This window comes from Pleurodeles waltl, chromosome 6 (genome assembly GCF_031143425.1).
Source record: "Pleurodeles waltl isolate 20211129_DDA chromosome 6, aPleWal1.hap1.20221129, whole genome shotgun sequence".
NCBI lineage: Eukaryota > Metazoa > Chordata > Amphibia > Caudata > Salamandridae > Pleurodeles > Pleurodeles waltl.
Genome location: NC_090445.1, coordinates 1,294,929,554 through 1,294,950,922, shown reverse-complemented (window position 1 = coordinate 1,294,950,922; position 21,369 = coordinate 1,294,929,554).

Below are 21,369 nucleotides of genomic sequence, written 5' to 3'. Positions count from 1 at the left end.
ACTCCACACTCCCACCTGTACCCCTGGGAGCGGCTTTTGTGGCTGGTATCTTCCCCCTCTCCCGCCAGGCGCTGCCCAACTTTTGATGCTTGACAGGTGGGGGACTGTCCGTGCTGTGGCTCCTTGCCACACTGGCTGCCCTGCTGCCTGGTGCACTCCAGAATCCTGTGACTACTGGGACCACTGATCCCGCCAATGTCGTGGCTGAGGTGCTAGGTTGCGACCTGGAGAGTCGGGCCCTAGGGGACTGACGGGGTGGGGGAGGTGAGGGAAAGAGGTCAAGGGTGGACAGGAAAAGTTTCTTAGGAACACTGGGATGGGTAGCTGGAGGGGGTTTGGGAGTGGAGGAAGACGTTGTGGTTGTGGGAGGTGTACGTTTGGTGACTTTGGGTGAAGGTGCATGTGCTGGAGGCTGTCGTGAGGTGGGTGGCTGTTGGGTGGGTGTGTGCCTGTGTTTGTGTAACTTGGGAGGTGGCGTCACAGACACACTGGGAGAGGACACAGGGGATGTGTGAATGGTAGTGGGAGTGGTGACTGCACGTGAGCAGGGTGTGGTGGTGGGTGTGCTGGTGATGGAAGTAGTGGCTGTAAATGTAGTGCATGCAGGTGTGAGTGGAGACGAGACAGGGAGGGAGGAGGGAGACGAGGTGGAGGGGGACACAGTGGAGGCAGTGGATGTTGCTATGTCTACATGTGTGTGATGTTTGGGTGAGTACCTGTGGGATATGTGGTGCTTATGTTTGCCTGAGCTTCCTTTGTATGTTGGGGTGTGTGCATGCTGGCCTGATGGTGTGCTTGGGTAGGCTGAGGTACAGGGTTGTGGGTCTGGGTAGAGGAATTTGGAGGGGGGAGGCTACAGACAGGGACAATGGCTGCCATCAGTGCTGAGGCCAGAGTCTGAAAAGCTCGCTGAAGGGCTGCCTGACCGGAATGAATGCCCTCGAAGAATGCATTTGTCTGTTGCAACTGCCTCTCTACACCCTGGATGGCATTCAAAATGGTAGACTGCCCAACAGTGAGGGTCCTGAGGAGGTCAATGGCCTCCTCACTGAGGGCAGCAGGGATGACTGGGGCAGGGCTGAGGTGCCTGGGGCGAAGGCGATGCCCACCCTCCTGTGTGAGCGGGGACGGGGTAAAGGCTGAGGGGCTGCTGGGAGGGCGGTGCTGGAAGAGGGGGGTGGCGGCTGTACCTGTAGATGGGGGGTCACTAATGGGTCCGCCACCACAAGGGAGCTCCCGTCAGAGGACGAGTCCTTATCACTGGTCTCAGCTCCTGTCCCCGCTGTGGAGCTCCCCTCGCCCTCCATCCCACTGGTGAAATCCGACTCCGTAGTGTCGCCCTCCAGGGCCATGTGGGATGCAGCTCCCTCCTGCTCCTGTGCCACTGCTCCTCTGCCTGATGAGGCTAATGCACACAAGAACAGGGAGAATACAAAAAGGGGGGCGACCGCAGAAAGACATGTTGAGTGCATGCATTACCGCTACCGTTGGCGGACACGACAGACACAGAAGCCCCCTGCACTACGCTGCGCACTTGGGGTTCACTATTCAATCCCTGGGACATGGCCTACAATGCTATGGCCGACATCTGCACACATGGATGTCACAGGAGCCTGACTAGGTGTAGTTGGCACTGTACCCAGGTGGGGTGGGGTGCCACAGGGCCTGCCTGAAAAAGGAGACTTAACTAGCACACTCGCCTTGGCCTAGGGGAACCCACAGCCCACCTCCCCTACCCAGACACCTCCACTGCGTGCTGAATCAGCAGAATGAGAGTGTACTCACCCCCTTGTTGCTGCTGGGATGCCCTCAAGTGCCCATCCAACTCCGGGTACGCCACCGCCAGGATCCTGAACATCAGGGGGGTCATGGTGCAACGGGCACCCCTCCCACGTTGGGTGGCCATCCCCAGCTGGGCCTCCGCCGTCTTCTTGCTCCAGCGGTGAATGTCTTCCCATCTCTTACAGCAGTGGGTGCTCCGTCTGTGATAGACCCCCAGGGTCCAGACATCCTTGGCGATGGCACGCCAAATATCCTTTTTCTGGTGGGCGCTGACCTACAGGAATTGTACAGGGGAAAAAGAGAAGTTATTTCCAACTGCACCGTAGCAGTCATTGGCCCGCATCCCTACCCTTGCCATGTGGCACATGCACTCACTGTCGTTTCATGAACACCTCATTCTCCCCCCCCATCTTTCATCCACCCCACTCCACACAGGTATAGCCCACACAGCATGCTCCCGGTGTACTTACCTGTTTGTCTGGAGGACCGTAGAGTAGCGTGTACTGGGGGAGGACCCCATCCACGAGTTTCTCCAACTCCTCCGATGTGAAGGCAGGGGCCCTTTCCCAGACGCACGAGCCATTGTCTCTTCCAGACTGAGGTCAGAGAGGCACTTGCAGTGTAGGTCCTCTCCTGTCGAAGATCAGGTATCGAGTGATTGAACAGATAAAAAATGGCGGTCACATCCGCGGCGTTGCGTACCGCCACCGCCGGCGTACATCGTCATTGGCTCCTGGGACCCATAGGGTCCAATGTTAACAAATGCAGAATAGCGCCGCGGTCTTCTACCGCCCACCGCGACGGTGTACAATGCCAGCGCAGTTACCTCATATCCCATTGTCCCACTTTACAGGTCAGACAGCCGCCATTTCAGGGGCCCACATGACTCTATTCTTGACTGCGTCACACATAACTAGGCCTTGCCTCAACACTCATACATGCTTATTTCAGATTATGAATTGTGTTCTGTGTAAGCTGTGTGTACGTACCTCTGAGTTGGTTGACTCTGTGCTCGCTGTTGTCCTTCATAGGCACCATCCGCTGGGACATGTAAGGAGATGGCGGCATCCTCCGGTGTACAGACCGCTGGTGGACCTGTCGACAATGGAGGAAAGACATGTGTTGTCTGCCCTGCTGAAACACATGCGGAGCTACATCGTTTTCCCTCAGGTGGAGGATTTTCCTACAGTGAAAGAGAGACACATATTAGTCACCTATAGACTTGATCGTGCAACAATCCATGAACTGTGTGTCCAGTTGGAGCCAGACCTGATGTCAGCTATCCGCCATCCCACAGGGATACCCCCTTTAGTGCAAGTCCTGTCAATACTCCATTTCTTGGCAAGTGGTTCCTTTCAAACAACAGTGGCCATTGCATCAGGGAAATCCCAGCCAATGTTCTCTAACGTGTTATCCAGAGTGTTGTCTGCCCTGCTGAAACACATGTGCAGCTACATCGTGTTCCCTCAGGTGGAGGATTTGCCCACAGTGGAAGGTGACTTATATGCCCTGGGACATATCCCCAACATCATTGGTGCCATTGATGGGATACATGTGGCATTGGTACCGCCCCCCCCGCAGGAGTGAACAGGTGTACAGAAACCGGAAGAGTTATAATTCGATGAATGTGCAGATGGTGTGTTTGGCCGACCAGTACATCTCCCATGTGAATGCCAAATTCCCTGGCTCAGAGCATGACGCTTACATCCTGCGGAATAGAAGCATCCCTTATGTGATGGGGCAACTCCAGAGGCACCGGGTGTGGCTATTAGGTGAGCACATGGAACCTAATCAGTGGGAATAGATGTCTGGGTCTGGGGATATCCCTACAGGTTAGTGGGTGTCTGACAGTGTCCCTCACCTTTTTCAGGTGACTCTGGTTACCCCAACCTGTCATGGCTACTGACCCCAGTGAGGAATCCCAGGACAAGGGCAGAGGAACGCTACAATGAGGCCCATGGGTGAACTAGGAGGATTATAGAGCGGACCTTCGGCCTACTGAAGGCCAGGTTCAGGTGCCTCCATATAACAGGTGGTTCCCTATTCTACTCACCAAAGAAGGTGTGCCAGATCATCGTCGCCTGCTGTATGCTTCACAACTTAGCTTTGCGACGACAGGTGCCTATTCTGCAGGAGGATGGTCCAGATGGAGGTGTTGTGGCAGCTGTGGAGCCTGTGGACAGTGAAGACGAGGAAGCAGAAGAAGAGGATATCGACAACAGTAACTCGGTTATCCTGCAATACTTCCAGTGAGACACAGGTAAGAAGACAAAATTGCCTACTACATGTAATGTAACACTACTACCTCTCTACTGTTTGTCCTTTTCACCTGGTGTATGGTCACTGATTTTTCACTTTCCCTTACGATATCACAGATGTGGGTCCCACTATGTGACATCTGCTTTGTTTCCTCATGGACTAGAGCTGTGTGACATAGGTTTGTTGACATTACAATTTTAAGAGCATTTTATCACTGCAATTGCTAATACACTATTTCGAAATCACAGACAGACTCCAGATTGTTTTGTGCCTTAACGGTGTTTATGTAAGTGCTCAATATTGGAGGGTGCTGAAAATGGTGAGGGGTGATGGTGGAGGAATGTCCATGGCAGAGTCCAGTCTATCAGTCTCCCATGTGCATTGTCCAAAGGGGCACAGGAAGTGGACCTGGGGCAGTTTGAGGATGGACAGGGTGACAAGGTGGGACAGAAGGATGACATTCAGGGCGGTCTCATTTCTTGGCGGGGGTCTTGGCATCGTTCTCTGTCTTTGTCCTGAATCTCAGGGACCGTTTGCGGGGTGGTTCTCCATCTGCAGGGGGTGGGGTGCTGGTGTGGTGGTCCTGTGGCGGTGCCACCTGTCCACTAGCGCCAGCGGAGGTGGTGGGCAGTTCATTGTCCAGGCTAGTGTCAGGGGCCCCTTGTTGTGCCACAGTGTCCCTCCTGGTGTTAAGGACTTCCTTCAGCACCCCTATGATGGTGCCGAGGGTGGAGTTGATGGATCTGAGTTCCTCCCTGAAGCCCAAATACTGTTCCTCCTGCAGCCGCTGGGTCTCCTGAAAGTTGGCCAGTACCGTTTCCATCGTCTCCTGGGAATGATGGTACGCTCCCATGATATCGGAGAGGGCCTTGTGGAGAGTGGGTTCCCTGAGCCTGTCCTCCCCCTGTCGCACAACAGCCGTCCCAGTTCCCCTGTTTCCCTGGGCCTCTGTCCCCTGAACGGTGTGCCCACTGCCACTGCCCCCAAATCCCTGTTGTTGTTGGGGTGGTGGGTTAGCCTGGGTTCCCTGTAGTGGTGGACACACTGCTGCTTGACGTGTCTTGGGGACAGAGGTATGGGCCCGCTGGGTGGGTGCTGTGCTGGTGTTTCCTGAGGGGGGAAGCTCTGTGGTGGCCTGTGACTGTGTGAGGGGAACCGACTGCCCCGAGGTCCCAGATGGGCCGGGCTGGTCTTCTAGATCCAGTTTGACAGAGCTGCTGTCATCACTGTGGGCCTCTTCTGTTGGTGGTGTGGACATGTCTGGACCCTCCTGTGCGGTGATTTTGGGTAGGGGTCCTGCAGGGGTGTAAAAGCATGATTATTGCATCTGTGTGTACCATGGTGTGCAATGGGTGGGTGACTGTGTACCCCAGTGCTTGCATTCCTGTGTGGGCCCTTGTGTGATGATGGTTTAGGGGGGTGTATGGGTATGTGCAGTGGCCATGCATTAGTGATGGGTGTCCATGCTTTGGTGTTTTGCTTGCAGGGCTTGGGTTTGGGATGTGTGGTTTGTGATAGTGGGACATGTGTGAGGAGTTGGAGTGATGGGGGTGAGGGCGAGGGTGGGGGTATGTTATAGCATGAAGGTAGTGTGGGGGTTGTAATAGTTAAGGTTTGACTTACCAGAGTCCATTCCTCCAGCTACTCCTTCGAGGCCCTCAGGATGCAGAATCGCCAAGACTTGCTCCTCCCATGTTGTTAGTTGTGGGGGAGGAGTTGGGGGTCCGCCACCAGTCCTCTGTACCGCAAGGTGGTGTCTGGAAACCACGGAACGCACCTTCCCCCGTAGGTCATTCCACCTCTTCCAGATGTCATCCCTATTTCTTGGGTGCTGTCCCACTGCGTTGACCCTGTCCACTATTCTGCGCCATAGCTCCATCTTCCTAGCTATGGAGGTGTGCTGTACCTGTGATCCGAATAGCTGTGGCTCTACCCGGATGATTTCCTCCACCATGACCCTGAGCTCCTCCTCAGAGAACCTGGGGTGTCTTTGCCGTGCCATGGGGTGGTGTGGGTGATGTGTGGGGTGGTGTGTGTTATGATATGGTGGGGTGATATTTAGTGGTGTGTTGTGTGGGGTGCGTGGATGTTATGTGGGTGATGGTGTTGTGTGCCTGTGGATGCCTGGTTATAGATTGTGGTGTCTCTCTGTGGCCTTCTATCGCAATTCTGGTCGTAAGGGTTTGTGAGTGATGTGGGTTTGTGTTTTATATTGTATTGGGTGTGTGGGAGCGGTGTGTGTATGTGTATCAGGTGTGTGTATTTCGAATTGTCCAATGTGGCTGTGTTTGGTATATGTGTGTGTATTTTGAGCGCGGCGGTGTGTACCGACAATGGAATACTGCGGTTGAAAGACCGTCGCGTGGATTCGTGGGTCGTGATAGTGTGGGCATATTTCTGTTGGCGTGACGTGGAGGTTTTAATTTCGCCAGTTTATCACTGACCTTTGGAGTGGCGGACTTGTGTGGGTGTCTGAATTTTGGCGGATTCCGAGCTGTGGGTCATAATAGCTGTGGTGGATTTCCGAGGCCGCGGCGGTGTGTTGGAGGTCTTCTGCACGGTGGTAAGCGGCTTTTACTGCCAATGTTGTAATGACCCCCATAGTGTGGAAACACAGTTGCAATGAAACAATTTTATATGAAATTTCAGATTCATCCAGGGCAAGTGAAGGAAAAAGGGCCGACATCGTTGGGGACAGAGCTGGTCACAGTGGGTGTGGACATTATAGTTCAGACATGAAGGGACCCAGTGACCAGGAGGGTGTGGAGAGTGCACAAATGGCACTAGCTTGAGTTCTAAAAATACAGTGTCATCTTCCGGTGGACACTCCCGAGTGGTGGTGGACCCCACAGGATTAATTCCACCTTCATTCTCTTCACCCACCCCAAGTTCCATCACCACCCTCCCTGTTGTTCCCCAAACAGTTGACCTGGCCTGCTCCCCTAAGAGAGGAGGCATCTCCTTCACTCCAGGCACCTCAGCCACTTCCCCCCACTTCTCTGAGTGTGGAGGCTATTGAGCTCCTGAGGCACATCTGTGTGGGTCAGACTGCACTCCTGAATGCCATCCAGGGGAAAATCTGCAGCAGATCGTGGCCTACCTGTAAGGCCTTCACAGTGCCATGTCTGGCTTACGGAGATCTTTTGAGGCTCTGGCTTCCTCACCCACTGCAGTTTCCCATCCCCCCAACCTTGTGTTCTTCCCCCTTGCCTGCACCCATCCAAATACTCTATTATCAAACCTGTCCAAAGCACAAACACACATTGTCATGCACCCACCCATACGGAGTCAAGCAGCACACACACAGAGAAGCACCTCACACAAAACAAAATTAGATGCAACCGAAAGCACATAAACCACACCCACCACTGACAACACCACACCAACATACTCACAGCACTCCCCATCACATCTCTACACAGCACAGGAGACAACATACACCCATACACACACCACACCCCTACCACCACATCCCCACCTAGCAGAGACACCTTCACACCTACATGCATCTCCCAACCACTATCACATCCATACAAACAACACAGACATTGGAAATGGTAAGGGTTTGTGTGCTTCATTGGCACCATAAACCATAAAAATTAGCCTGTTATAGGTATAGTTATCTTGAACAAATAACTATAACTCATGCCTAAGGTAACTATAACTCGCACCCTTGCCATGCATTATCTTTCATCGAAAATGTTACTGCAAATATTACATTGATATTATCAGTGATGTTATCAAAGATGTCATGAGTGCTGGTATTTGTGGGGTAATTAGCAGTGCATGGCGAGGGCGTGAGTAATAGTTACCTTAGTGTTAGAAAGAGGATTATTGGTAAGGGCAGGTAAGTACCTACACATAGCAATAAGCCACTGACCCCCACTAGGTCCAGTTGGGTCTCAATAAATTGATCCCAGCTCAACCCTTGATAGCTTGGCAACGAGCTGTTACGGTTAACTTAGGCGATCAGGTGTGTAAAGCATTTAAAAAATCACAAAACAACAAATAAGTAAAACACAAAACACAATAAAACCACCTATTTATTTGAATAGAGTATATTTTTATTTTTAAAATTACACCAAACTGATTAAAATCAGATACGGGGAACCAGAGATATGAATTTGTAAAGAATTCATGTTTTCTAGTGCATACAAACAATGGGTCATATTTATGAGCCCCTAGCGCGGCAGAAGCATCACTTTTCTTGATGTTCTGGTTGTGCAATGCCCTACGCCATATTTACAAGGTGGCATTTAATCACTTTTTGTGGCTGAACGCGACCTTGTAAATACAGCTCCTTCACATGCAGCCCTTTGCGTGGAATAGGCGTGCAATGTGTGTTGCTGTGGGCATGCCACAGCAGCACCCATTTTATTTTGATGCTGCCTCAGATTTACGAGTTTTTGTAAATTTGGGGATAGCACCAAAATATAACGCCACCGCAGGGGGGTGTTAGTAAGGCACAATGAGGAGGAATACTTTTATTCCTCCTCATTACTTGCTTTTTCTATGTGTGCTGCAAAATTCCAGACATGATTGTTTATGTGTGGGAATGTGTCCCTTTCTACACATAAACAATCATTTCAAAATGACACCATTATTGATTGTTTATGTGCAGAAAGGGACACCTTCCCACACATAAACAATCAAACCCCTCAACGCAGATATCCTTGCACAATGGCACTAGGCAGCTCAATATAGCACCAGTGCAGGGGACAACATAGGGGTGTACTGTATTCAATTAAATATGGCACATCCCTGCATTGTGAAAATGACAGAGTGTGGCACTGTCACTTTTGGCGCAGCATCACTCTCTGTCATTTTCTGTTAAATATGGGCCTGAAAGCTCCAATCTGGTCATCTGGTCGCACTAGACTGGGACGAAGTCAAAGTTTCAGACCAACTGTGGTGGAGCCCTGCTGAGCTACAGCAAGCAGGAGGCCTCAGTCAAAAGCTCACCTTCGGACTTAGTCTTTTTCTTGAAGATTTTCTTCAGTGGGAAAAAGTCGCCAATCCGATCCGACCTCCCTGGAGCCCTCTTCAGTTACGCCTCGCAGGAGACCTCGGTGAAGATTCTACCTTTGGACTTAGATGATTTTTCAGGACAGAATTCGACATCCCTGGAGCACTCCTGGGATACACTGCACGGGAAGTCCCGGTCAACTTTTTACATTCGGACGTAGTCACTTTTTTGGGAGCTTTTTCTCGCTGATGTCAGCTGATTCCCCACATCAAGCTGATTTCAAGTCGATGTTGTCAGATTGCCTTTGCTGAAGCCCCTGGTGAAATCCCAGAAGTCTGTGGCTCCGGACATTTTTAGCGAGATGAACCTGCAAATCAGGTCGCGGTTGAGGTAAACCGGCTTGACTCATGACGTCAGGTCCGTCCCTTTATGGAGTTTTTTTTCAAAAGCTCTCCAAACATCTCCAAATTTCTGGATCTTCTTCCAGAAGGTCTTTGAAGGTTCTTCAGGAGTTCACAGAGCACCCCAAGGTTCAAGAAGCTTTAAGTTGCTCCTTGAGGGTTAGGAGTCCAACTCCCAGAATGCACCTAGCTAAAACTCCAAAATGACCACTCCACAGTAGTCAGCTGTTCAGTTTCTTCAGGATTTGATGCAGGGGACTCTTGTTAGCTTTTTTTATACCTGTAGAAAACAGGGAATCCCTTCTTAAACCAGTTGAAGCCAGGCAAAGTCCTTTTAGTGGTGAAGTCCAAGTGGGCAGGTGGTGCAACTGGTGCAGTCCTTCAGAGTGCATTGTCCAGGTACAGGTTTGAGGTCCAGCGGGGTAGTCCTTCTTTTTCTGTCATTGTTTCTTGTAAGGATCTGAGTTGTAGGTGCAGATCTGCCATATTTATTCTTCCTCCTGGGGTGAAAAGCAAGGAGCAACTGTCCAATCACAGGCAGGCTACTAGCCTTTTGGATGCCCACTTCTGTGGCAAAAATCAATCCCAGGGAGCAACATTCCTTCAAAATCCAAAATGGCAGGAACTGAATTTTGAAGGTTAGGTCTGACTGAGCCCACCCACTGGTGTGGCTAATAACACACCCCTCTCCTGCCCTCTCATAATCTATTCAAGAGGGCACCTGCGTGTCTGGGTTTGCAGGAAATGGGGGAGGTCTTGATCTGCCTTAAATGTCCTTCCCTTCTTTGAAGACCAGTTTGACTGCTGTCCCCCCATCCTGTCTCACCATCTGCTGAGGCAGATCTCCTCCCCAGGCACCTCCTTCATCCTCAGCCCAGGCCACTTCACACCTCATCAAGCCAGAGGACAGACAATCAGAGAAGGGCACCACAGAGCTGAAATTGGTAACTTACAAGTAGAGACCTAAAACTCTTTCCCTGAACTAGTCATATTAAATTCAACAGTGGCAGGTTGTTCAATTTGTTATAACAATAGGTTTGATTCGAAACTTGACATATGTAGCTTATTGTGAGACATTATTAATTAAAAAGAAACTCTCCCCATTTTAGACAATAGACCCCATTCACTACAATGAGGGAAAAATGAATTTGGCTATTATTCCTCATCAGATCTTATAAAACATTTTAAAAGATCCTGCTAATAGTTACACTGCACCCAAACCTTAGGGGTGACATAAATAAAAATAAGGTAGTTTAAGACTTTGGAAGTACTTTTATTTCCAAAGTCTAATTTGCATGTAGCTTTGAGTTAAAAGCAGCCAGTAAGGCAGGGCTACCTTTAAAATAACACTGGACACTTCAGCAGTGCACCTATGGGTGCACTACTTATGCTGGTGGTCCCTAAACCTACATGCCCTACCATATACTAGGGACCTATAGGTAGGTTGATACTGCCAATTCTAATAAGTCTAATTTGCAGAGTCATTTTAATCAGAGCACAGGCCCTGGGAATGTTGGCAGTGCCCTTGGCACAATCAGAGTCAGGAAAACATCATCAAAAAGTGAAAAATGGGGCAAAAAGTTAGGGGGCTTCTGAAAGCATCCCAGTTGTATCACACTTAGGGTACAAGTTATAGTTACTTGAGATGACTACAACAGGTGAATGTGAGAAAGTAGCCTCATTCTAGCATGGTTACTCCCACTTTCAGCCTGTTTGTGAGTGTGTGTCAGTGTGTTTTTACTGTGTCACTAGGATCCTGCTTACCAGGACCCCAGTGCTCATAGATATAAACCTATATGTCAGTGTGTTTTGCCTGTCTCACTGGGATCCTGCTAGCCAAGACCCAAGTGCTCATAGTTTGTTGCCTAATGTGTGAGTTTTCAGTAGTGCTTGACTGTGTCACTGAGGCTCTGCTAACCAGAACCTCAGTCCTTATGCCCTCTCTGCTTTTAAATGTGTCCTTGTAGGCTAGTATCTTTATTTACCAATTTCAATTGGCACACTGGACCCCCCTTATAAGTCCACAGTATATGGTACACAGGTACTGAGGGCATTGGAGTTCCAGGAGATCCTTTTGGGCTGCAGCATTTCTCTTGCCACCCCTAGGGAGCTCAGACAAACCCTTTCATAGGCCTCCCATTGCAGCCTGCGTGAAATAGTGCACACACTATTTCACAGCCATTTTCTCTGCACTTAAGTAACTTATAAGTCACCTATATGTCTAACCTTCACTTGCTGAAGTTTAGGGGCAAAGTTACTAAGTGTGAGGGCACCCTTGCACTAGCAAAGGTGCCCCCACATAGTTCAGGGCCATTTCCAGGGACTTTGTGAGTGCGGGGACTCCATAACAAGCGTGCAATACATATAGGTCAATACCTATATGTAGCTTCACAATGATAACTCCGAATATGGCCATGTAAGGTGTCTGAGATCATGGAATTGTCCCCTCATTCCAAATCTGGTATTGGGAAGCCAATTCCATGCATCCTGGGGGCTCCACTGTGGACCACAGTACTGCCAAACCAGATCTCTGAAGATTGCACTGCAGCTACAGCTGCTGCCACTTCACAGACAGGGTTCTGCCCTCCTGGGGTTCTGCCCTTCTGGGGTTTGAGCAGCTCAGTCCCAGGAAGGCAGAACAAAGCATTTCCTCTGAGAGCAGGGTGTTACACCCTCTCCCTTTAGAAATAGGTGTTACAGGCTGGGGAGGGGTAGCCTCCCCCAGCCTCTGGAAATGCTTTGAAGGGCACAGATGGTGCCCTACTTGCATAAGCCAGTCTACACCTGTTCAGGGATCCCTTCTCCCCTGCTTTGGCGGGAAACTGGACAAAGGAAAGGGGAGTGACCACTCCCCTGTCCATCACCACCCTAGGGGTTGTACCCAGAGCTCATCCGGTGTGTCCCAAACTTCAGCCATCTTGCTTTGCAAGGTGTGGGGGCACTCTGGAGGGCTCTGAGTGGCCAGTGCCTGCAGGTGACATCAGAGACCTCTCTTGATAGCTGCTTACCTGATAAAGTAGCCAATCCCTCTCTCAGGGCTATTTAGGGTCTCTCCTGCGGGTCCTCTTCAGATTCTACTTGCAAGTTTCAAGCAGGAATCCTCTGCAACTACCACTTCATCATTTGACCTCGGATTAACCGCAGCCTGCTCCAGGAACCACTGTAACAGCAACAAAGTATCCACAAGGGATATTTTTCTTCTGCAACTTCAGCTCCAGCCAGCAACAGCAACTGCAACAGTTTCCACGGTTTGCACGCTCTGAGGACTCCCTGTCTTCACCCTGCACCAGAAGGACCAAAGAAATCTATCCTGTGGGGTGATGGAGTCACTCCCCTGCTCACGCAGGCACCTTCCAGTTCGATGACTGGTACTTTTGGACTCCTCTCACAGGGATGAGCATGCTCCTAGAAACACAGAGGGTGGACCCCCTCAACACAAACTGTCCTGAGGTCCTGCTGACCCCCTGTGCACTGCGTCTTCTTCACCTCATGAGACCTCTGTGCACTAGTTGCAAAATTCCTTCATGCACAGCCTGGCCCAGGTCCCCAGCACTCTATCCTGCGATGCTCAACTCCCTGAGTTGACTTCCGGCGGCCTGGAAACCTCCTTTGCAGTGCAGCACCGATTGTGTTTTGCACCTCCTTTGTCCGTGTCCTGGAACTCCTTTCGGTGCTGCCTGGCATCCTGAGGGCTCTCTAAAGTGCTGAGAGCCCCTTATTCCTCCTCACACAGAGTTGAGCCCCCCAGGTCCCTCCTGGGTCCATCCAGCGCCATTTTGATGAAAAACACACTTATGTCTAGCCAAGGCTTGTTGGTGCCTTCCAACACGAAGTCTCATTTGCAACAATCTTCACACCATGGAACATCTTTTGCATCATGCAGTAACCCGTTGGCATCTTCCTAGGGCGCATTTCTGAAATCTTCTACTAACCAGGGACTCTTTGTTTGCATCCTCTTCTCGGTTGGCAGGGGCTCCTGTCTTTCCTGGAATTTATTTCGACTTCTGAACTTGGTCCCCTTGCTTTACAGGTCTTCTGGTCCAATAATCCAGCAGTTGTTCTTTGCAGACTTGGTTGGCTGCTGCAAAATCCCAAAAATGAGGTGTAGTGTGTCCTAAGGAAACTTGCAGTACTTTACTCCTGCGTTTCTGGGCTCTGGGTGGGGTCATTTACTTAACTTTACTTACCAGCGATTCTGCACATACTACACTTGTCTGGGGGGAATTTGTGATTTACATTCCACCTTTTTAGTATATGGTTTGTGTTGCCCTAGGCCTATTTTCTCCTATTCCATTCTATAGCATTTCCTATTGGTTGCAGTTTCCTATGTCTAATTACTTACCTTAATTTGGTGTCTAGTGTATATATTGTGTATAATACTTACCTCCAGATGGAGTATTACCTCTAAGATATTTTTGGTCCTGTGTCACCCAAATAAATACCTTCATTTTTGGTAACACTGAGTGTTCGTCTTTACTTGTGTATAAGTAACGTGTAACTATAAGTGGTATTGCATGAGCTTTGCATGTCTCCTAGTTCAGCCTAAGCTGCTCTGCTATAGCTACCTCTATCAGCCTTAGCTGCTATAACACTACTACTTCACTTATAAGGGATAACTGGACCTGGTGTAATGTGTAAGTACCCAAGGTACCCACTACAAACCAAGCCAGCCTCCTACAGCATAGCAGTCCTTACTCCTGACAGAGGTCTTCACACATCCAGTAGTGTAGAGATTTAGTAGGGTCAGAAACCCAAACGTGCCTTTGAAGTAGGGGTGACTTCAAAGAAGAGACTTTTGAGTGTACAGAGGTCCTTTCCTCCTCAGCCATGGCTGCAGACTGCCATTAGGGGGTAATGAGCCCTTTGTTTGGGGAAAGGGACTCCTATTCAGGTGTGTCAGCCCCCCATCACATTTCCTGCAGAATAAGAGCCATCAGAATGCAGATGAAAGCAGATGAGTGTTCAGGTACCCTAATCCTCCTTTGCGGCTGTATAGAGGGAATGCACAAAGTGTAGCTGTCACCCACCCCAGACGTATATTGGAGATAGGCTGAAGACACACAGAGCTGTAAGAGCAGAGAATTGCCCACTTTCTATCAGTGGCATTTCTAAAATAGTAATGTTCAATCCCACTTTTACAATAAAGAGGATTTATTGTCCAATTCCAATGATATGAAACATGATATAGCTACTCCGTTCCGATCAGGATTTACAGCTCAAAAATATATCAGTAATTCCCGATGCTGGCCCATGATGACAGTAGACCTCACAGTAGTGAAAAGCGATATGGGAGTTTTTCACTACCAGGACATGTAAAACTTTAAACTACATGTCCTACCTTTTACTTACATAGCACCCTGCCTTATGGGCTACCGAGGGCCTACCTCAAGGTGACTTATGTAAAAAGGGGAGGTTAAGGCTTGGCAAAGGGTTTTAAATACCAAGTTGATGTAGCAGTAAAACTGCACACAGAGGCTCTGTAGTGCCAGGCCTGAGACTTGTTTAAAGGACTACCTAAGTGTGTGGCACAATCAGTGCTGTTGGAATACTAGTAGCATTTAGTTTACAGCAACTGGGTATTTGGTATACCACTTTACAAGGACCGTACAAGTAAATTAAATATGCCAATTGTGGATACACCAATGCTGCCATGTTTAGAGGAGAAACATATGCACTTTAGCACTGGTCAGCAGTGCTCAGAGTTCTAAGGGCAACAAAAAGATACATCAAAAATGTGAGGCAAACACGCAAAAGGTTTGGGGAAGACCACATTATGGCTGGCAGGTCTATTAAATAGCATACATTGGAGTAGCATTCAGTGGAGAATTGTACACTGAAGCAGTGTAGAGTTCAGTAGCATACAGTATAATTAAATACAGTGGAGTCTCTTTTACTGGAGTGACTTACAGTAGAGTGGGCTAGAGATTAATAGTACAAAGTGGAGTGGAGTACAGTGCAGTGCCATAAAGTTGAATAGGTTATAGTAGAGTGGTGTTGAGTGGAGTGGCATACAGTGGATTAGCCCAGACTGGAGTGGGATACAGTGCACTGTCATGGAGTGGATTAGCATACAGCGGAGAAGCATACACTTGTGTGGCATACACTGTAGTGGTATACATTAGAGTGGTGTACAGTAGAGTATAGTAGAGTGACATAGCATAAAGTGAAGTGGCGTACACTGTAGTGGAGTACACTGGAGTAGCGGAGATTGGAATGTGAGGCAAACACGCAAAAAGTTTGGGGAAGACCACATTATGGCTGGCAGGTCTATTCAATAGCATACATTGGAGTGGCATTCAGTGGAGAATTGTACACTGAAGCAGTGTAGAGTTCAGTAGCATACAGTATATTTAAATACTGTGGAGTCTCTTTTACTGGAGTGACTTACAGTAGAGTGGGCTAGAGATTAATAGTACAAAGTGGAGTGGAGTACAGTTCAGTGCCATAAAGTCGAATAGGTTATAGTAGAGTGGTGTTGAGTGGCGTGGCATACAGTGGATTAGCCCAGACTGGAGTGGGATACAGTGCACTGTCATGGAGTGGACTAGCATACAGCGGAGAAGCATACACTTGTGTGGCATACACTGTAGTGGTATACATTAGAGTGGTGTACAGTAGAGTATAGTAGAGTGACATAGCATAAAGTGAAGTGGCGTACATTGTAGTGGAGTACACTGGAGTAGCGGAGATTGGAATACCATGCAGTGGAGTGGCGTACAGTGCAGTGGTAAACAGTGAGTGCCATGGAGTAGAGTACAGTGGACTAACACACAATAGAACAGTGTATAGTGAAGTGGTGTACAGTGCAACGGGATAGAGTGGGGTAGCATACAGTGGAAGGGAGTGCACTGGAGTCGTATCCGCCAGAGTGGCGAAGATTTGAATAGTGTACAGTAGAGTGGTGTACCGTGCAGTGGTGTACAGTGGAGTCACAAGGAATAGAGTGGACGTTCATACAGTGGAATAGCATACAGTGGAGTGAGGCCCAGTGGAGTGGGGTACAGTGGAGAGGCATAGAGTTGAGTAGGGTATTTTTGAGTAGTGTAGAGTGTAGTTGCTAAAAGTAGAATACTGTGTAAAGGGAGGGAGTAGAGTGGAGTGGGGTACAATGAAATGGAGTAGACTGAATTACCCTACAGTGGAGTGGTGTAGAATGGAATAGCATACAGTGGAGTGCTGTATCATATATTGTGGTGTAGAGTGAAGTGTTGGACAGTAGAATAGCATACAGTGGAATGAGGAAGAGTGAAGTGCCACAGAATGGAGTAGGGTAGAGTGTAACAGCATACAGTGGGAGTTGCATAGAATGGAGTGGCACTAAGTGGAGTAGCAAACAGCTGAGTGAGGGATAGCCCCATGGCATACAGTGAAATAGTGTAGATTGTAGTGGCAAACAGTGAAGTGGCATAGAGTAGAGTGCTGTAGAGTGAAATGGGGTACAGTGGAATACTACATGGAGCTGCTTGAGAAGTAGTCATGTTCCTTATATCCTGGACATGAAGTCAATTGTGACACCCTCTTTGTGCCGTCTTTCAATTCCTTTCAAAGGGAAAACAAAGGGTCAGAGACTGCTAGGTCCGTTGGAGTTGTTTTTCTAAGCGATGACATTGTCGTCTTAATAAATCAACTAGAAGAGAGGTGAATCTGTGTAGGTTCCAATGTATGTAACAGAATTGTGAGGCAATGAAAAGACCTAAAACCTATTCCAATTTACTCCCAAGTTAACTTTCCAAGTAATTTCTTGCTATCAGGAGTCATATTCACTAAGGAAACATAGGGCCGAATTTAAGAAAAGTGGCACTGCATCCAATGCAGCACCACATTTCTTGAGCCACTTAGCACCCCCTATCGCCACCATGTATGCGCGGTATTCAATATAGAGCATAAAAGTTTTTGATGCTTTTGATGTACTTTGCAGGATTAGCACCAGAATGTTGGTGCTAATCCTGCAGAGTGCATAGGGATCCATTGAAAACAATGGTATGCAGCCTTTTAACACCTGCTCTGTGCAGGTGTTAAAAATAGGCACTAAATATGGCGCGTGAAATCTCTTAGATTCCACTGCACTACTTTTATGGTCCCCCTAATAGGGGAACGCCCCCCTTGCATACATTATGCTTGGTGCAGGCATAATGTGGCCAAGGGGTTACAAAGTGGTGCATTGCGCCACTTTGTAAATATGGTGCAGTGAATTTTGCCTTGCTGGGCCACATTAGCATCATAAAAAATTACGCTAATGTGGCCCAAGGAGGTGCTTGGCCCTCTTAAATCAGGGCAATAATATCTCGAGATGTATGTTACTATATACGTGCAATTCGGGAAAAGCATATGCAAAAGAGAGATCTCTGAGAATGACAGGTTATTTGCTATTCTGTCTCCGAGCCATGGGACTGGCCTCACAATGAATATTAGAAGGGTGGCTAAGGTTCTGGAGGAGGTGACAAATACTATGGTGGTTGCTTTAAAAAGTATTTCCATTGAACATACTGCTCAGGGAAAAATCACCTCACACAACAAAATAACCCTAGACCTAGTACTTGTAGCTAAGAGAGGTGCCTGTGTTAATGTTGGAACTGAATGCTACTTGATTTTAACTGGCAATTTTCAAACTTCCTAACTGCAAGATGAAATATGTGAAATATTGATAGCCAAATTAAAGATTTTATCATGCTGATGATAATCCATACTAGTGGGAACCCTGGTCTGGGTTTATAAGCTTGTTTGCCTGTTGGTAACATGGAGTTATTGAGACGTGGTCTTTTGATTCTTGATATACATAGTTACTTGTATTTACTTTTTAAAGGGTTTAAGGGCTCTATTAAAGGTTGTTACCCGGAAAGAGGCATCATCTGCTCCTTCATTATCCATTTCCAATTCAATGAAGGATGAAATAATTAAAAGAAAGAAAGAGGAAGGACAAGAGATTATTGAAGTAATGAGTATTAATGATTGCACAAAGACCATTAAAGGTTGCGTAAAGCATGCATAGGGGGATGTTAAAAAATAATTGCACAAACATTTAACTATGCAACTTACCTAGCTATAATTTTAGATTCCTATTCATGCTTTAATCACAAGCCTTATCCTTAGAGCAAGATAGGGTTGCTAATCATTGGTCTAGAAGAGTGAATTTTCATAAATGTGTAAAGAAATAATGCAGTATTTAGTATATTTAGATACTTTTCAAGGGCATTCATGCTCCGTTTTACAGCTTTGCATCATCGCATTCCTGCATCTTGCACTTACAGTAGCTGAGACTTCACCATGTAAAATTATTCTAAAAGCTTCTAATGGTGGCCCTAAAGGTGTCTGCTACGTAACATTGTGGAGTTCATCTTCTTGGTGCTTTTGGAGGGGGTGCCGTCTGATTTTCCGTGACCACAGATTTTAATAAATATATTCTGAAAACTAAAAGGCAGAATACTGCCGCTTCTTACATATTCTGACCAAAAATGAAAAGTATTAAATAGTATCCAGCAGGTCCAAATCACGTGATACATGAGAAATTGTAACCCATACATCAATCTCCCTCTAGATATATGGTGCAGACCAGGCCTTGCTCTTTAGAGTGGATAATGTATATATTTTAAGGTGCATACAATTGATCTGAAAACACTCTTTTTACCAGAACATGTGCTTCTTGTCAGTCACTGCTATAGGCTGCAAACATTAGTATTAACTGACTGGGTCATGCCTTTCCTCCTCATAGTTAGGACCACGGGTTGCGTTTGACACTAAACAATCAGGCCCATTTTTATACTTTTTGACGCAAATCTGCGCTAGTGCAGGTTTGCATCAAAAAGTTTAATGCCAGCTAATGCCATTCCAATGCGCCAGCCGCGTGCCTTATTTATGGCATGACGGTTTCCGGTGATGCGGCCTGGTTAGTGTCAAAATAAATGACGGTATCCGGGCAGTGGAGGCGGAGGGAAGCCTGGGGTTGTGCGCCAAAGAATGGTGCAAGTCAGGTTAGAGTAAAAAATATTGGCTCTAACCTGACTAGCTCCATTTTTTGACACACAACCCCATGGAAATGACCCCTGTCTTAGCAAAGACAGGAGTCATGGCCCCCTTTCCAATGGTCATGCCCAGGGGACTGCTGTCCCCTGGGCATGGTCATTGGGTACAGTGGAATGTAGGGTGGCCCAAGTTAAGCAAATAAAGAAAAAATACTTACCTTCACTTACCTGTACTCACCGTAGATGGGTCCCCCCATCCAGGGTTGGGCGAGGGTGGCAGGGTGTGTCCCTGGGTGGTCTCCCACCATGGAAATTAGCCCTACAGGTCCCCTAACGCCTGCCCTGACCCAGGCACTAAAAAACGGCGCAAATCCGGCTTGGCACCATGTTTTAAGGCCTGCCTCCTCCTGTGCGTCATTTTGATGCCAGAGGATAAATAAGGCGCACATGCCTTAGAGTCATTTTTTGGACGGGAACACCTACCTTGCATGTAATTAGCGCAAGGTAGGCTTTCACGTACATAAAATGGCACTCACTTCATAACTTTGGCGCTAGATGGCTCTAGTGCCAAAGTATAAATATGGAGTTAGGTTTTCGACGAATTTGCGTCAAAATAAATGATGCAAATCTGGTGCAGAGAATAAATATGCCCCTTAATGTCATCTACACTAATATTTTGTTAACTCATTCAAGTTTTTCTCAGTCTCTTTATTTACTTGTTTATTTGCCAGTTTAAATTACCAAATATTTGTTACTATAACATTTCTGTACTATATACCAGAAAAGAGAAGAACAAAATAAATGATTTATGTGGTCATTAGGAACTTAAAGTAAATTGCGGTTGCCAAAATACCCAGGTTCAAAAACATCTGCTCTAGAATTTGAAGTATATTGTCACCATATGCACACACTAGTGTAAAAAGGGAGAGTGTGTAATGTGTGCAATCACTTTCTGTATCCCTGTGTGTGTTATAGCCGCATGGTTAATTGTTTGTTTTCCACAACTACAATTACCCCCAGCAAAATGAAAGTACGAAACATCTGCAGTCAAAATTTGTACTTCGTTCTAGTTGTGTGCTAGTGTTAAAATGATGCGAATATTATTTGCACCCACTTTAACACTATTGCATGGGCCTAATGTTCCCTGAGAATATAAAACTAAACATTGCGTCACTATCAATAGTACAAGTAAATCCATGACAAATAATTCACTTATCCGTCAGGGAGGTTCATTGCATTTAGGCAATTGTGTAAGCTTGAATGAACCAATCTCTACTAAACTGATATAATAAACCTCGTATGGTTTTAGTATGGGCACAGAGGCAGTGCACTTTATGATGTAAACAGTTTAAGACCTTTATTCGCTCAGAGTAGAGAATTAGTTGAACATCTTATCTGAAGCCAAAAAGAGATTACAAAAATCAGTTCCATGTGCCATGAATAGAAATACATTTTGTCCATATTTTCCCCTTTTAGTAGTAAAATGCATTATATGTTGTACAGCAGCATAATTTTCAAGTCAATTTCATAACATGAGGACTCTGTAATATAAAATACTAAAAAGCCTCCAGATATTCTAAAATACATTACTTCTCATCATGGAATTGAATTTATTTCAGCAGGACGGCCATGCTCTGGCTGTAACACCAATATATGCTACGAGTCACTAATATGTATCAATGTTTTATAACATGAGAAGTAGATGACATAATTTATTAATATTGATGGACTCCGGGTAATGTAGATCTGTAATTAGACTAACTCATCAAATGTCACAACTAAGAAACAGCCTGAGGAGTATTTTTGGAGCTCTGTGCATGGAAATATGTCCATTATGGAGACAAATGAATCCTTATCACAGTAAAGCCACCTAAAACCTCAGGCTTTTGCCTGTGCTGTTTCAACATAAACCAGGACCTCTTGTTGAATAAATCAACACATTCCAGTTCTGTGCAAAATTGCAAAAAGAGAAGAAACTGCTGTTACTCATTAAGATTGTTTT